Here is a 17,804-nt window from a genome sequence, read left to right on the forward strand (position 1 = left end):
ATGTGGTATTGATAAAGGGTCTAGAATGAGATTTCTCTGATGCCCCCTGGGAATTACAGTTACAGGGCAACTTATAGCAGCACATAAGAATACCTGATCCTAGTAGTGTTAAAACCTTTGCAGTGAGATGAGTTAGTATCGGCAATGAATTAGAGTATTTATTGCTAAATGCAGCAGATATCTCAAATAAAATATCTTCTAAAGCAAATGGAATTGCAGTAGAATTAAAAGCTTGTTCATTGAAAGCTGGACTTCCTTCTAAACTTCAAATAGTGGACATGTAGCATATTCTCACTACATATGGAAGGTTTGAGTTATAAAGAAAAGTTGGATAGGCTGGGACTTCTTTCACTGGAATGTAGGAAGTTGATGGGTGACCATGGAAAGGTTTATAAAGTCACTTGGGGCATAGGTAAAGTTAGTGACAGGCGCCTTTGCCCTAGGTAGGGAGATTTCAAGAGTAGAGGGCATATTTTTAAGGTGAGAGGAGAGACATTTAAAAAAGTCATGAGGGGCAATTTTTTTGCATAGAGGGTGGTTCGCATGTTGAATAAACTTCCTGAGGAAGTGATGGATGCAGTCACAGTTACAACATTTAAAAGACACTTAGATAAGTGCATGAATAGGAAGGTTTTGGAGGGATATGGCCAGGAGCGGGCAGACCACTTTAGTTTGGGATTATGTTCGGAATGGACTGAATGGGCCAAAGGGTCTGTTCTGTGTTGTATGACTCTATGTCCTAAGTTTGCTCTTTGTGATATTGATTTAGGCCAGAACAATGGGAGAACAGTACATGAAGTTTGCGTTCCTATGCATTCCTAGACTTCAAAACTGTTTGAGATGCATTCCACATTTGCTTTGCTCTGAGGTTAGTGTTGTTTTCACAAAGTCCAGAGCAAACAAACTGTATGACAGGTGAGCTTTAAAGGAGCTTTACAGGTTTCGACCAACTAAGGGGTTTTCTGAATTGTATACATCTGATTATGGAGTAGCCTCACATTATACCGACTACTGGACTCCACACATGACCCTGTTCCTTCAGCTTCAAATAACAATCCTCCCACCCTGTCCACCAATCACTAACCTTGCACTTGACTTGCTGAGGTAGTTCACTGACTTGACAGAACTGTAGTTTGAGAGCCAACAACGGAGTTTCCACTAGCCTCACAGCTGCAAGCAAAGGACTCTGTCCCTAAAATTTCTAGGCCAGTGTCTTCCATTTGAAGCTATAACATAGACTCAATAGCCTCCCTTGTTCAATCTCCCATTAAAGTTAAAAATAATACACTCCTTTAAAATTAGTACTTGTATTGACATTTGAGTTTACACAAAATGGTAAAGATCACTCATGAGCAATGGAAAAGCTATTGATCATCTGAGGAAGCCAATGACGAAACTTTGAGACTAAGTTTTCCTTAATTGTTGTGGGATTATTTTTCTCCATCTTTTCATCTCTCCCAGAAGATTACTGAGCTGGGGGATGGCAGAATGTATCAGGCAACTGGGTTGCTCCTAGTCATTATACTTTAGTCATCATAAGTATAGGGTTGGCTTGATAGATCAGCTAATACTTTCCTGGTCTTTTCCTGTTCATCTAGTATCTTAGAAATTGTATAGCCATCTTTCACCCATTGGTCACTGCCTGTGCCACATCTGATCGTCACTATGCTCCTTGTGATTAATTCATATCAATTCTTTTGCAAGTTTTGTAATTTTTTTGCTACTGAAGAATCACAGATCCACAATGGTGATGCCATGAATTTCCTGTTCAAGGGAATTCAGAACCAATGTGACAGAACATTAATCTTAAATTATTTCAATCTTGTTTCCTTGACGGAAGATACACGGGAGGCAAATTCCTGTTGGTTGCAGTGTTTAAGCTGCAGAATTTTGTGATGCGAGTGCAACTTTTTTCTTTGTCCAGGCCACATGCGTCAGACACCTTTTGAGTATATTTCAAGACTTCTACTATGAGCTTGTTGACTTGCTCACTGAGCTGGGTTGTTTTAATTCAGATTTTTCATCACCATGCTCGGCAACATCATTAGTGATTTCTCTAATGTAGCAATGTTGTTCTACTCCACTTGGAATTTATGCTGTCTGGTCTGTTATGACGAGTTGTGTCATTTCTAGTGTTGTTCTTATGGGTTTGTATATGGGGTCCAATTTTCTATGTTTGTTGATTTGCATAATGAGTTGAGAACCATGCCACTAGGAATTCCCATGCACAAAATGCTTCTGGGAAGATCATATACTTTGTACTTTGTCACCATTCCATCAATAACTATATCATTTGAGAGGGCAGTTGAGAAATAGCACCATTACAGTGAGTCTGGAGTCACACATTGCAATGTCAGGGTGATAATGCCTGGTGTCCTTCACTAAAGGATAGTCGTAAAGGATAGTTGTATACATAACCTAAAGGATAGTAAAGTTAATTGTAATACAGTAAACCTACTGACAAAATTCTATCATTCCTAATTCTCTAGTATTCTTACTAAGCAGCATTGGATTCAGGAAATGACTTGTAGCTACAAGATTGGCCCAATTTTGCATTAGAATCACTGTTGATTGATGCCATGGAAAGCATTTTTTGCAGTGCAACAACTCTGCAGGAACAGTGTAAAAGCAGTCTGAATTCAAGTTGACACAAAAATGGCCTGAGAGTGCCACTCCTTCAAAGAGGATATCTCGCCTCACTTCACTTTCACAAGCCAGTTCCACTAGTCCTGTGGACTGTGAAGATACTAAATGCGTGCTGGTCTGATACTTTGGTTATGCAAAAGCAACCACCTACCTCGCCAAAACAGGGCGCTTCAAAGAGCTCAGGTTCTTATCTTATGATTATTTTTTCTGAGTCTCTAAATTACTGTCAGAATTAGTGATATGGGAATGTCTAAATTGTTCGTTCAATACTCTTTTGTCTACTTTTTACTCGGGATGTCAAAACATTTGCAATAAATAGACTGACTGCAATTCAGACCATACATAGGAATGTGATACAAACTCTTAAAGCACTCATCTGCTAATATTTACAATTTCAACATGCTCATCTTTTGTTTTTCTTTCACTGATTCATGCATTATTTTTCTGGTTTTCTGTCCAACAAACACATAACAATTTGTCAGTCAGGCTGGAACTCAAACTGCAATCCCCTCAGATATTAGGACTGGAAAAAGCATTGGCACTAGTCTCCTGCAATTTCCATGAAAGTAGAATTTCCACTGTTCTGGATTGGCAAAGAGAATCACTAAAAGATTTTGAGCTGGTACTTCTGCCAGCAAATTGGAGGCCCATGTGGATTGCTGACATTTAAGTCTGCAACAGCTCACAACCTTGATCTCATCAAACTGATGCCCTTTTTCACTGTTGAAGCAATCTCCCACCTGAGGCCAAAACAAGCCTTGCTTATACAAAAATTCTTTAGAGTTCAGTTGAACTCCATTCAGTTGGTTTGAAAGACCATGCATGTCGTTGTGGAAGATTGATTGATAAGGAAGTTGTTCCTTGTGCATTCCCTGGCAGGAGTTACAGGGTTTGGCAAATGTGTGAACACCCACTGATTGAACCAATTAAATTTTGGTTGCTGCTTCAATTCCCATGGTGAAATCTCATCCCTGGGATTTAGAGTACATTGTGCAACAATCAGAATGTAATAAGGTATTGTTATTCATAGAAATAATAATGAAGACCTGGTGTACAACTATGGAAACAATGACATTAGGATAACAGGGAATATGTTAGATGTGGCAGCGAGGATTCTCCCCTTTTGCACCACTGTGGAGTGGCTACAGCTGTGGATGTAGTGTTGTCCAGCTTCTGATTTTTTCTGCACACCTACTGCAGCAGGAAGCAATCTCTTGACTTCAAGATGGTGCCGAATGTGAATGTGCTTACGGTGGTCCCAATGCTCTATCCAATTTTCCACTCCTTGGTAGCAATCTTTTTGGTGTAATAAGGAAGGAAAACTGCACTATTAGAGAGTACTGTCTTTCAAATGTGATGTTAAACCAAGGCCCCATCTATCAGAGTGAATATCAAAGATCTTAGTGCAACACTGAAGGAAGAAAAGATGTTTATTTCTGGTGTTCTGGCCAACATTGAGTCAGAGAATCATAGAGTCATACAGCATGGAAAATAGACCCTGTGGTCCAACATCTACACCAAACACACATCCCAATCTAGCTTAGTCCCATTTACCAGCATTTGGCCCATACCTCCTTAAACCCTTCAGATTTATATACCCATTCAGATGCCTTTTAAAAGCTATAATTGTACCTGCTTCCACCAGTTCCTCTGGCAGCTCGTTCCATACATGCACTACCCTCTGCATGAAAATGTTACCCCTCTGGTCCTTTCTAAATCTTTTACCTCTCACCTTAAACCTATGCCCTCTAGTTTTGGATTTATTCTTCCTCTATCTGGTCTTCCCTGTCACTGATGTTTCAGAAACTTTGTGAGTAAATTAACTGCCACATTTATCTACAAAACAGCCATGACCATATTTCAAATGTAATTCTAACCGTACAGCGCTTTGAGATATCTTGAAGGTATGAGAAGTGTTACATAATTACAGATTCCTTTTGTTATATTGCTACCTAAAAACAGAGACAAGTCTATAATGATGACATTGTGGTTCTGCCATCAATTGAACTGTAGTTTGCTTTGGTTGGCACATTTATGGTTACTGTGAATGATTATATGGAGACCTGGGCATTGTAACTTACTTTTTGTTCATTTAAGTGTTTGGCACATTACACAGCCAGAATTGCTGTTCACTTCTACTCAGTGTTATCTGGGAACTTGCTAAAAGATACAATAGCAATTTCAGCATTTCAGGTCAGCTGTTAGATGCCTAATATAGTATTCTTGAAGCTCCGTGAATGCAGGGATATTTAATTAGATGTGTTTTGCAAATTCTGTTTGACCCTTTCAGATTTTAGACAGATACCCATTAACTTACATATGCAATGAAGCCAGAGCATTTGTCTGGAGCAGAAGGACCACAGCAATAAGAAGAATCTGAATGAGCTGGAGAAAACTCTAAAGGAATGCCGATAGTGTGGTTCAAGTTGCCTTGTCAACTGAAGATGTTTTAGTACAAGGTTATTACCTTGCAAAGCACATCTGCAAATTACTTCTTCATTCCACAGTAAGTGCACAGATATCTGGACATTGTGCAATTCAAAATAAAAATCCTGGAGCAACAAACAAACAGCGGTACGCTCACCAGATTTGAATACACACAGTGGGAGTTGTTTTAGATAATAGTATCCACGAGTTTTAGTGAATCATTGAACCATCTTAGATTTTTTTTCTGACTTTAATTTCCAATTGAAGTCTTGTTGAGAAAGATTTAAAGGATACTGATTCATTATCACTGGTGTTATACAGTTATTTTCTACTTTGGGTAGTTTGCTGCCATCAATCCTGCTTGCTCCATGTGGAGTTTTAGACAGGTTTAAATATCAGTGATAGAGAATAAGCCTCTAGTGAATCTTAGAGAGGCACTTAACTTACATAAAAACTGTACCAATCCCTTCTTATTAAATTATTAGGTGCAATTACTTAGACCTATCAGGAGTTATGTAGAATGCATTTGCTGCTGTTGGGAATTTTTATATATTGCAACCGTCCCTACCCAATCACTGTGTAATATCATTAGATTGGGTGGAGCCAAATGCAGCATGAGCATTAACTTCTTCAAAACCAATATCTTATATAACATCAGCATCAGTATGCCCTGAAGCTAAAGTAGGCTTGTAGTACTTTCAACTTGAAGGAGTTCGGTATGAGTTATATTGATCTCTACTCAGGACATTGTCTAATAATTTTCAAGATGAAACCATAGCAGTAGTCTAAAAGACATTACACCTGTATAAACTGGACACTCCCCAATATGTCCCGAAAATACATTAAATGAAACTTCCCTGTAAAGTAGAGTAAGTCTCTTACACCGCTGGTACACACTCAATGTAGCACACAGGATTGGCACAACCTGGTGGATGGATTTGAGAATCAAAATGAACCTATCAATACCTCTGTGCCCCTGCTGTACAAGTAGCACCAAGGAGCTCAACCTGTGCCTTCGGTTGCTTCTATTTCTGAATAATATTAGCGAAGGGACAACTTGATTTTTCACCAGTTCTAACATCTTCCCTGACACATTTGATGGAAAATTTTGCTACCTGCCTTGGAAAAATCCCAATGAAGCTTAAAATGTGACCTGTACTACTTAAGAAATAGGTGTGTTTGAACTGAGTTCAAAAAGTTAGAATAATACGTTAACCGTCAGCACTGACAGCTGTCATTTTAGTGAAAGTTCAGCAAAAGGTTTTATACAAAGTAAGAGGATTTAAATAAATACTTTCATGCATAAAGCAGTTTCTTTTTCTAGTCGAAAAAATGTGGAGCTGGAGGAGCGCATCAGAGGAGCAGGAAAGTCGACATTTCGGGTCTGGACCCTTCTTCAGGACTAGGGAGGGGGAAAGGAACACAAATAAATAGAGGGAGGGGGTGGACCTGGGAGAAGGCAGGTGGGATGGTGATAGTTGGATGCAGCGAGGTAGTTATAGAGACAGGTCAGTGGGAAGGGTGGGGTGGATAGGTTAGAAGGAAGTTAGGCAGGTTGTATCAAGTCAAGGAGGCAGGGATGAGAGGCAGGGCTGGACATTGGATGAGGCTGGGTGTGGCAAGATTTTGGAGCAGGTGAACTTTAAGTTCAGGCCATTAGGCTATAAGATCCTGAGGCATAATATAAGGTCTTCCAGTTTACATGTGGTCCCATTGTGACAATAGGGGAGGCCCAGGATGGACATGGCACCAAGGGAGTGGGAGGGGGTGTTGAATTCACTGTCGACTGGAAGCTGGTATTGATTGGAGTGTATAGAATTCAGATGCTCCACGCATTGGTCACTGAGTCTGCACTTGGTTTCTCCGGTATAGAGGAGATCACATTGGGAGCAACAGATGCAATAGACCAGGTTGGGAGCCGTACAGGTAAATCTCTGACAGATTTGGAATAATTGTCAGTGCAAGTTTTATACAGATCATACATTTGCACAAATTATAACTAGTAATGTTAGAGATGTAAGCAGTATGACAGCTTATCCTAATCTTAATTTTAGCATTAGCAGTGGCAATGTAATTTAAGGTTCCAGCCTAGAGACTTGAGCACAAAATCGAGGCTGACATTTCAGTGTACTGCCAAGGAAGTTCTGCAGAGAGATGCCATTTTTATTTAGTTGAGAAATGAAAACGAAGCTCCAATCTGCCCTCTCAAGTAGAGGTCACACTGAATGAAGTTTTCATGTAATCAACTGTTTTTCATTTTCTGGGTTGAATTGCCCGCTGTGTTGTACTGGTATCAATCATAGGATGAATATTTTGGCATAAAATCGTAAACTCATATTTTCCACCCATCATTAAATAAAGTACTGCAGTATAACCACATTGACAACTGAAGCAACAATTTATTGACACAGCTCAGACTAAAACAAACCAAACCCAAATGTTTAGTAACCCTAATTTGGGTTAAAAATGTTGATTACAAGAATTTTGCAGTCGATCTCCTCTGTTTGAGAAATACTTTGTGACAAATCTTCAAATAAGCAATTGATTCTTTCTGATGCTGCTGAGATTTGTAGAATATTTGGCACTGGGTGCTCTTCAATTACGTATTTATAGAATAGCTTCAGGACATAGAAGCCACATTCTGTCTGACCACAATGATTGTATTATAATTACATTGTTTATTGATAGAGATAGTACCAAATAAAAAGATATGTAAATTTGCATTTCATGTGAAGTTCAACGAGCCAACAGATCTTTCTTTGTCCTTTGCTTTCTCATAATTTTTGTCTTACTTCTTTGCACAGGGAAGCCATTTGCCGTATGAATATATTTGAGAATTAATGATCCATAGAGTAAAAAGTTCAACTTTTCAGAGTTCAGGAAATATCCCTAGAACTCTCTTCACAATAATTTTTTTCTGTTGGATATTGTTCTTTGTTATTGAAGAAAAATAACTGATCAATAGAAATAGTAAAATCAAAAATTATATTTCACTCCTGAAATTACACTGTATGAGGAAACAATTTGAATATTTAATGAGAATTCTAAGCTTTAAAAATAAATATGTTTACATCCATTGCTTAAATTGCAGAATATGTGAATTTAAGGCCATTGTATGTATTTGGTTTTTCTTCAAGTACCTGATAGATCTAGACAAACATATACACTTGCCAAGCCATTTGGACTTTTAATCACAGTGGTGATTAGAATTGGTCTACAGCAGAAGCACAAAATGAGAGTTGGTACCTCTGAAGGCAGTTGATTATTTTCCACTTTGCTTTATAAAATCATGAGGGGCATGGATAAGATGACGTGCCAAGGTCGTTTTACCAGACTGGGGGATTACAAAACTCGAGGACATAGGTTTAAGGCGAGAGGAGCAAGATTTATAAGGGGCCCAAAGAGCAACTTTTTTGCACAGAGGACGGTGCATATATGGAATGAGTTGCCAGAGGAAGTGGTGGAGGCTGGTACAATTGCAATATTTAAAAGGCATCTTGATGGGAACAGGAATAGCAAGGGTTTCCAGAGATATGGACCAAATGTTGGCAAATTGGACCAGATTAATTTAGGATATTTGGTCAGCATAGACAAGGTGGACCAACAGGTCTGTTTCTATGGAGAAGGGTCTAGGCCCGAAACGTCAGCTTTTGTGCTCCTGAGATGCTGCTTGGCCTGCTGTGTTCATCCAGCCTCACATTTTATTATCTCGGAATTCTCCAGCATCTGCAGTTCCCATTATGTCAGGTCTGTTTCTATGTTGTTTCTGTGATTCCATTGCAAATTTCAACTCCATCGATTTTTAATTGGTAAAGAAAACCATGAATTTGGTGTTAATTATCTTTGTGTAAGATACTTCAACCATTCTTTGAAGCAGAAATTTGGAGTGAAGGGTTGTCCTATACAACATTTCAAATATAGTGGAAATTGATGTTTTATATAATTATTCAAGGGCTATAGAAACATTACTAGCAAAATCCACTAAAGAAAAATATTAGAAGACATATTTAGATGATACTATACATGGCTGTAGAGTGCTCCAAACTGCTTCATATCCAATTCATATCCAATCCATATCCAATCAAGCACTATTGAAGAATAGTCATGCAATGCAGAAAGCACATCAGCAATTTAGCAAGAAAAATATTTTCGCAAACAGAAATGAAATAATGCCCGCAGAGTTAGTAGGAACTGCCGATGCTGGGGAATCTGAGATAACATGGCGTAAAGCTGAATGAAGGCCCACTGTGTTCATCCAGCTTCACACCGTGTTATCTGTAATAATGATCAGATAACCTGTTTTCTAACAATGATAGTAGAAGGATAAATATTGGCCCCACACCATATGAAGGAGTAGCTCTTTTATTCTCTTTGAAGCAACTCAATGAAGTCTCTTGCATCTATCTGGAAGAGAAGAAGTTCAGCACTCCCTCAGTCCTGGCTGGAATATTGGCCTGTATTGGGTGCTCCAGCCTCTGAACTGAATGGAAGAATTGGCAGGTCATAAGATGCTGTCACTAGTAAGGGTTAACACTGACCAACTTTATCTGATTTCATTCTGAGGACATGGACCTCACTGGTAAGGCCAACATTTGGTGACCATTCTTACTTTAGCTTGACAAGGTTGATTTTTTTAAATATTTTCTTGATCTCCTTTATCTATAATAGTTTGATTCAACGGTGACATTTCATAAACCACTCTGGAGGGCAATTAAGAATCATTATATTGACACGGGGTTGGAGTCACATCAGTCAGACCAAGTAATAATAGAAGGTTTCTTTTCATAATGGGTTTTAGTGAACTAATTGGGTACGATATAAGTGAAAACAAAAAAGCAGGGAAAAGGTAATAAGTCAAAAAAGAAATTGCTGACGAGTGTAGAAAAGAAAGAGGAAAAATGTGAAAACACAGCACAAAAATTAGTTAGAATAAGCTAGCAACTTGCTGAAGGTATTTGGCAGTTCATGTACTACATTTTCTTTGTATCCCATTCTCTAGGGCATCTTCATATTTGACAGGAGCTTACTTCATCTATTTGTTTAGGCAAAGCCAACGCACTGTCCTTGTACGTGCAAATGTTTTTCAATACAAGTGCGCCCATGAAAAACAGTGGAACATCCGCTTCATTCTTAAGTTTTGTAATCCTTTAAAAAACACATTGACAGATTCATTCCCCACCCAGACTTGTCTTGAAATGTGAATGTATAAAAATTGTTAACAGTCTGTTGGAAACACTTTCATTGTCACGGCTGGTTTCAACATACCCTCCATCCTGTATATTCTCTTCAGGGCTTACAGTGCTTAAATCATTTTATCCAAGGTGCAAAAAACAACTAGATAGACATCCTGGAGTTTAGAATGAACATTCTGGCATGTTTAATCCAGGGCCACATTACAGTCAATAATCTTGACCATGTTCTTGGGTTGGAATTTTATTTGCCAGAAACGAAAAAAAAAATCATGTGCCCACAGAGGCATTCTGAACTGGATCATGGCTGCAGGAATTTATAATATTTAGGTGGATTAACATTTGGGAAAATACCAATGAGTTTTGAGTTCTGGACACCATGTAGATGTTACAAGCATTTCTAATTAACTTGTATCGAATGTTTGGTGCTTTATATACTGTGGAATGCACCAACTATAATATAACAAGAAAAGAAGGGTGTTGTTTTATCAGAGATAACAAGGTGTAGAGCTGAATGAACGCAGCAGGCCAAGCAGCGTCAGAGGAGCCGAAGGCTGACGTTTCGGGCCTAGACCCTTCTTCAGAAAAATCAATTTTTTAAAAAATCAGTGTTGTTTTATCAATGTAGTTCACTCAGAGGTCAATTTTAACTTGTATTATCTGACATTAACAGCTTGAAGATAATTTTGATAAAGTAGGTATCTATGCCATCCCATCAAATCCAAAATATAGCCAAAACATTATGAAAGGATCTATCGCTAGGAGCTTAAAGAAAATTGTTGTTTGAGGTCTTAGGCTCATTTCAACATATGAAATGATTTCAAGGACACTGATTACCATCTTAGGTTGGGCATGATCTCTGTTAACTTTAATATTATGGGATCTAAACTCTAAGCAAAACTTTAATATGGGAACAGCAAAACTAGGATTGGGAAGACATCTGGATTGCAACCTTTGATGTCCTATGATCATGAGGTCCTAATTTGATGAAAGAAAATTAATGACAATATTTGATCTTTGCATCCCTAAGACCATAAGATGTAGGAGCAAATGTAGGCCATTTAGCCCTTCAAGTCTGCTCTGCTATTCAATGAGATCATGGCTGATCTGATAATCCTCAACTCAGCTTTCCTCATCTGGAGACTGTAGGGAGAAAGTTGATGGTTGGGGAGTGAGAGTTAGGGTAGAGGGCAGTGTACATGGAGGGCTTTCACTTTTGTAAGCACAGATTTCAAGTGAAGTATGTTTGATGAAGGTGTAGAGGGCTTCTCCTACAAACTAGCCGGTGATTGCAGGCACCAACAGCACATCATGATTGTCTTCTTCATCTCAACCTCTTTCTCCTCTAAAAGTGCTAGGTGATCTCTATCTTTACCTTATATCTCACTGCAGAGAAAAGTTGTGAAGGATCCAACAGACTACCATATTCTTTGTTACCTTTGCTGGGGCATGTTGGAGGACAACTCCAGATCTATCTAGGCAATGGAACTTCATCTCTAAGAAATTGAATATACTTGGAGACCTTTGTATGTAAGACATCAGTGATCTAAGTTTTGTAGTTGATGACTGTGAATTGCAAAAGCAATGGGATCTTGCAATTTCCTGTGACAATCACCTAAACCAGATCAATAATGCCTTACAAGCAAGGGTCACATTTGGTTCCTGGAGTGAAGTGGAAACACTGAAACTAAGGCTGTGATCACCTTGAGAGCCTAAACTCCCCTTAGACAGAAGCCTGATTTCTGAAACGCAGCTATTATCTGTAAGTAGCTGTCCCAAAAGCCTGGAGAGAAACTGCTGTCCAGAGACATTAAGGAGTCTGATCCTTGGTCTAAAGATCTCCTGGGAGTATTCCCCTCTTCAAGGTGAAGCCTTGTGCCCCTGTCTTCTATACCATGGAGATGTTTGAGTCTCTATTATTGTAGTTGATGGGCTGAACCAAACAGCACCTTCACCTCAGAAATTGAAGAAATTGCAGAATAAGTAGCACCCATGTTACAGGGAATTCTTACAGGTGAAATAAAGAGGTTGACCTCAGTGAAATCCAAGTCGATTCATAGTAGCTGGCAAAAGTTACTGTCATCAACTAAATCAATCAATTTTGCTTGCAAGAACTGTTCTTCTCTAGACTAGCCTTTCAAACATGCTGACCACAGGCCGGCCAGTTTCAGTCATTATGTGTTGTAGCTATCATATCAGTTCCACTTGACAACATGCACTCATTTCCTTCAAAATCGCAAGTGAAGACACATGACAGAACCTGTGTGCTCAGTTGAAAAGAACATATTTAATGTTAAAAAACTTTTTTTGACTTGGTTCATTTGCTTTCCTACCATATCTAAGGGGGCATCCAAGCTATTCTACGACTGGGCCACAGGAAAAGCCACAAGAGAGTGGAAGGACATCACATCTGGACTACACGCCATTTCAGGAGATTGTACTCTCTGCATGCTCTAAAAGCAACGTCCCCTCAGCTGGGAAAATTACCTTTTTAATTCTCTTACAAATGGGACCTTTTTTCCCCCTATATTCTGAGTTAACAGGCAATCAATTATCTCATAAGTAATGATGCTAATTGTAAAATCTCTGTTGCTGCTTTGCTGGTTCATATCAACCTAAAACCCAGCCATATAGCTTAATCATGCACTGGTCAATGCACCCACCAACTGAGAAAAGGAATGGATTTCTCTGGATTTTCCACAAACACATTAAATCTACCCCTCTCAATTTATTCCTTCACCACCTCATTAATAAATTTAACAAATATCCTTTGCGTAACTGTTCAAAATTTCCCAACAAATGAAATTGATCAAAACTCTGCCTAATCCAAAAATAAAGCATATTTAATATTAGACAGTAAACAATTTGATGCATTCATTATTTTATTTATTCCCTCCTCCTCAGTGCAGACATAATAACTTGTTGTATATCTCAAGAATTTCCTGCTGTCTGCAATTAGAACAAGATGTACTTCATCTAATTTCATTATGTTTAATTACCCTTTTCATCTTTTTTACAGTCAGTTAAATTATGCCATGGTATTTACTTTGCACATCTGTTAGGGCTCATTTCACTTTATTGCTTTCCTCTATTATATACTTAACACTAAAATTTTCATGTTCTTAGAGTAAGTTTGCACTTCTGTCATTGTTTGGTGTCCTTACAAAAATCGTTACGAATTTGAGTCCATGTTTGTATGGTTAATAGATTTTAATTTTCAGTTTGATTCACTCTTGGTGGTCCAAAATTTGACTTTCTGTATAGTTCTAAGCTGAAATCAATGTCTGAAGTATATACCTGCTAGATGAACTACAAAGGCCCTTCTCTACACTTTACAGCACAGGCTGTAAGATCAAACCTGAGCTATATCAGTAATTATATTTACTAGACTGTGGCAATGTATTAATTTTCTTATATCGGGCTCATCCCCTGAAAAGTGGGAAGTAAATTGAAATCTATAGCCTGTAGTTAATGTCACCGCTGTTACAAAGCCATCATAATAATTCAATTAGTACTTAAAAGATTTATTGTATTTCCTGAAATGTCATGGGAATTAGGAAAGATGAGAATTCAATTTTCAATAGAGGCTTTTTGGCTTCATTTTCTAATGGTCACCCTGTGACTTTCCTGATCAAAGCAATCCTTTCCAGAATGAATATCACCATTTACTGACAACAAAGCTATTGACTAGCCACAAATCATTCTCAAAATTATTGAGCTACACCTTTTGGCTCTGATGAAAGGTTAGTGACTCTTGATATTAACCATTTCTCTCTTCACAGAAAATGAGGTGAACAGTAGAGATTTGCATGAGATAACTCACTGGACGTCACAGAGAGAAACCCTCCTTGGAACGCCACACGATTGATATTTATTCAACTATTTGGTAAAATTCAGCCCGACAAGTCTCCCTGAACAGAGTTTATCAAAGCAAGACACTTATCAGAAATTAGGTGTGGAGGTTAACTTGTCCTATATAATTATATGTTCATTATGAATATTGGCCAATCAGCCACAGTTCCACCTCTCAATTAGTTCACGATTAATCTGTACTTTAACTATTACCTTCCTTTTCTCCTCATCTCTTGATCACTCTAACTAATAAAATGTGTTTTGAATCAGCCTGGTAAAGATTATTTCACTAAGGCTACACAGCCTTTTGGGGTAGAGAATTTCTCATTTCAATCACACTCTACAAGAATAACTGCTTCCTGGTTTCAATCCTAACTAGCCTGCTAACTTTAATTTTAAGGTTGTGTGCCTTATTCTGGATTTCATACTCTATCTTCACAAGAAGAAACAGTATCTCTATATCGACCCCATCAAATTTTATTATCGTTTAAACACCAGAAGGAAAGTTAAAAAATAAACAAAAAGCATGTCTTCCTGAAGGGAAGGAAAAGGTAACTTTGTGAGTGACACAGACAGGTCCAACACATCTCAAAATGAATCTCCAGCACAAAGGCTACATTCATTTGCAAATGTTACTTTTATTATTCACCCATTTTTCACTCTGGGCTTTTTAAGCCTCTCAAATCCCAACCACTTATTACTATGACCTTAATGTTTTCATTCATTCACAGGACAATGGACAGGGATAAAGAGTAACTAGGGAAGGAATAGGGCCCCTTAAAGATTAACAAAGCCGTCCATGTGTTGAACCAGAGGAAATGGTAATATACTAAAAGAGAATTTCAGGTCAGTACTTACTATGAAGAAGGATATGGAAGGTAGAGAACTTGGGGAAATAAATAATGACTTCTTGAGAAGTGTACACATTACAGGAGAGGAGGTGTTGGATGTCTTAAAATGCATGAAGGTGGATAAATCCCCAGGACCTGATCAGGTGTATCCCAGAACTTTGTGTAGGAAACTAGGAAAGAGAGTGCTGGGTCCCTTGCTGAGATATTCGTATCATTGATAGCACAGGTGATGTGCTTGAAGGGTGGCTAATGTAGTCCCACTATTTAAGAAAGGTAGGAAGAAAAAGCCATGGAATATAGACCGGTGAGTGATACATCAACGGTGGGTAAATTATTAGAGGAGATTTTGATGGCCAAGATTTACATGCATTTAGAAAGGCAAAGACTGATTAGGAAGAGTCAACATAGCTTTGTGCATGGGAGATCATGTCTCACTAACTTAATTGAGACTTTTGAAGAAGTAACAAAGAATATCGATGAAGGCAGAGTGATGCATATGGTCTATATAGGCTTCAGCAAGGCATTCGACAAGGTTCTATATTGTAGACTGGTTAACAAGGTCAGATTACATGGATCCAGGACCAAGCCAATTGGATACAAAATTATCCTGAAGGTAGGAGACAGGATGTGTAATAGAGTTGTTTTTTGGAGAATTCTCTCAGTCTAGAATTTTCTCAAGGTAAACTTGCAGGTTGAGTCAGTAGCCAGGAAGGCAAATGCAATGTTGACATTTATTTTAAGTGGACTTGAATATAAAAGCAGAAATGTGCTTCAGAGGCTTTATAAGGCTCTGGTCAGGCCACATTTGGCGTATTGTGTGCAATTGTGGGCCCCGTATCTCAGGAAGGATGTTTTGGCCCTGGAATGGTTTCAGAGGAGGTTCACGAGAATGGTCCCAGGAATAGAAAACTTAACACATGAGAAACACTTGAGGACTCTGGGACTATACTCATTGGAGTTTAGAAGGATGAGGGGGATATAATTGAAACTTTCAGAATACTGAATGGCCTGGCCAGAGTGGATGTTGGGAAGATGTTTCCATTAGTAGGAGAGACTAGGACCCAAGGGCACAGCCTTGGAGTAAAGGGAAGACCTTTAGAACAGAGAAAAGGAGTAAATTTTTCAGCCAGAGAGTGATGAATCTATGGAATTCACTGCCACAGAAGACTGTGGGGGCAAGGTCATTGAGTACATTTAAGGCTGAGATAGACAGGTTCTTTGTTATCAAGGGGACCAAGGATTATGGGGAGAAAGCAGGAGAATGGGATTGAGGAACTTGATTGAGGAGAATGGGATTGAGGAACTTGATTGAGGAATTCCACCATGATTGATTGGCAGAGCAGACTTGATGAGCTGAATGGCCTAATTACTGCCCCAATGTCTTATGGTCTTATAAATAATAAAATTGGTGTGGCAGTAAGTAATTGGTATGGTAGGTAATTATCCTGCCATAAAGTTATTTATAAGTTTCTGTCGCAAAAATTTTATTGTAGGTTTTTTTTCTCTATAATTCATGGTGGAGGTCTGCCCTCAGCAATTGTTCAGAGAAGGGATATTCTGGAGCGCAATTGGATGGTTATATTCACAAACTCATTATATTAAGCTTTCTTTGCTCTCTGGGAGTTTGCTAAAACATATACTTAACAGTAGCTTAGAAAATTAGTCGCCAGTTGGTAAGCACTGTATTAACTCACCAGTCCATGGGCACCAGTGACAGTGTGAACATGTTATTATGTTGGAATCTACCTCCTCCCAGAATATCCACTCCTCCAATTGAATGGATGAATGCAGAAATCATCCCAATCCTGTAGTTATTAAACCAAGTAGAACATAAAGTAATATTTCTGGTTCTGAATCCAAAGGTGCCTGCTCATCTCAACACTAAATTTCACTTTGATGTTGAGCTCTAAGGTATTTTCATAAATGTTCTCCATAATGTTACTGCAGTTCTTCAAGCTAAATCTATGCAAAATGTTGCAATTTTTTCAGTGATGTTAAACTGTTTTCTTCAGTACTTGCTTGGGTCACAGAGAAGTACAATTTTCAGCAATTACTTTTACTCTCAACTGAATTTGAGGCCAGCTCCAGGGATCAGTTGGAAGCTAATCCAGGTAATTCAACACCTGTCTCCTGTACCCAAAAGAAATGCTAAGATGGAGTGAAGATTGATTCCATAGTTACAGTACATCCACCACAGGGGACTTTTCTTCTGGACTTCGTCCTGTTCTGTCACATGCATATGATATACATATTTTGGAAAAAAAGTTCCATTTTAATGATAGCCTTGGGGATGTGCCTTAGGTCAATAATCTCATTCTTGAAGCTAACCAACTTTATAGTTGACTAATAAAACCTTGCATTCTTTAGAACGTGATTCGGCTCAATATGCTTGTTTTAAGACTGAAATTAATAAACGGGGCACAATATCCTGATTTCCTTCTGCACGTTTGCATGATGTTATTGAAGCTCCCTCAACTATTTGCCAGAATAGCAGTAAGTTAATTTAACGTATTTTATTTGCTGTGCTTTTGGTGAAATAGTATGCATTTTGCCAAAATCTACCGGGTTTCTTTACGTTTGGAAAACCTTATAAGGTAAGGCAATGCACTGTTCACCTTTGAATACTAGGTACATTTTGCACAGCAGAGCCAATTTTCTGTTGCATCCAACCTTTGAAAATATTGTAATATGGAAAAATAGGGTAAGGGCCCTGTTCCCATCTAGGCATGTGTTTTCAATATTGGGGATTGCACAAAAAGATATTTTCAGGGCAACCATCAAGTCACCAATGAATTTAAAATGAAGTATCAAGTTAATAATGATGCCATAGGAGCAATTG

The sequence above is a fragment of the Stegostoma tigrinum genome, chromosome 31, assembly GCF_030684315.1.
Source record: "Stegostoma tigrinum isolate sSteTig4 chromosome 31, sSteTig4.hap1, whole genome shotgun sequence".
Taxonomy (NCBI): domain Eukaryota; kingdom Metazoa; phylum Chordata; class Chondrichthyes; order Orectolobiformes; family Stegostomatidae; genus Stegostoma; species Stegostoma tigrinum.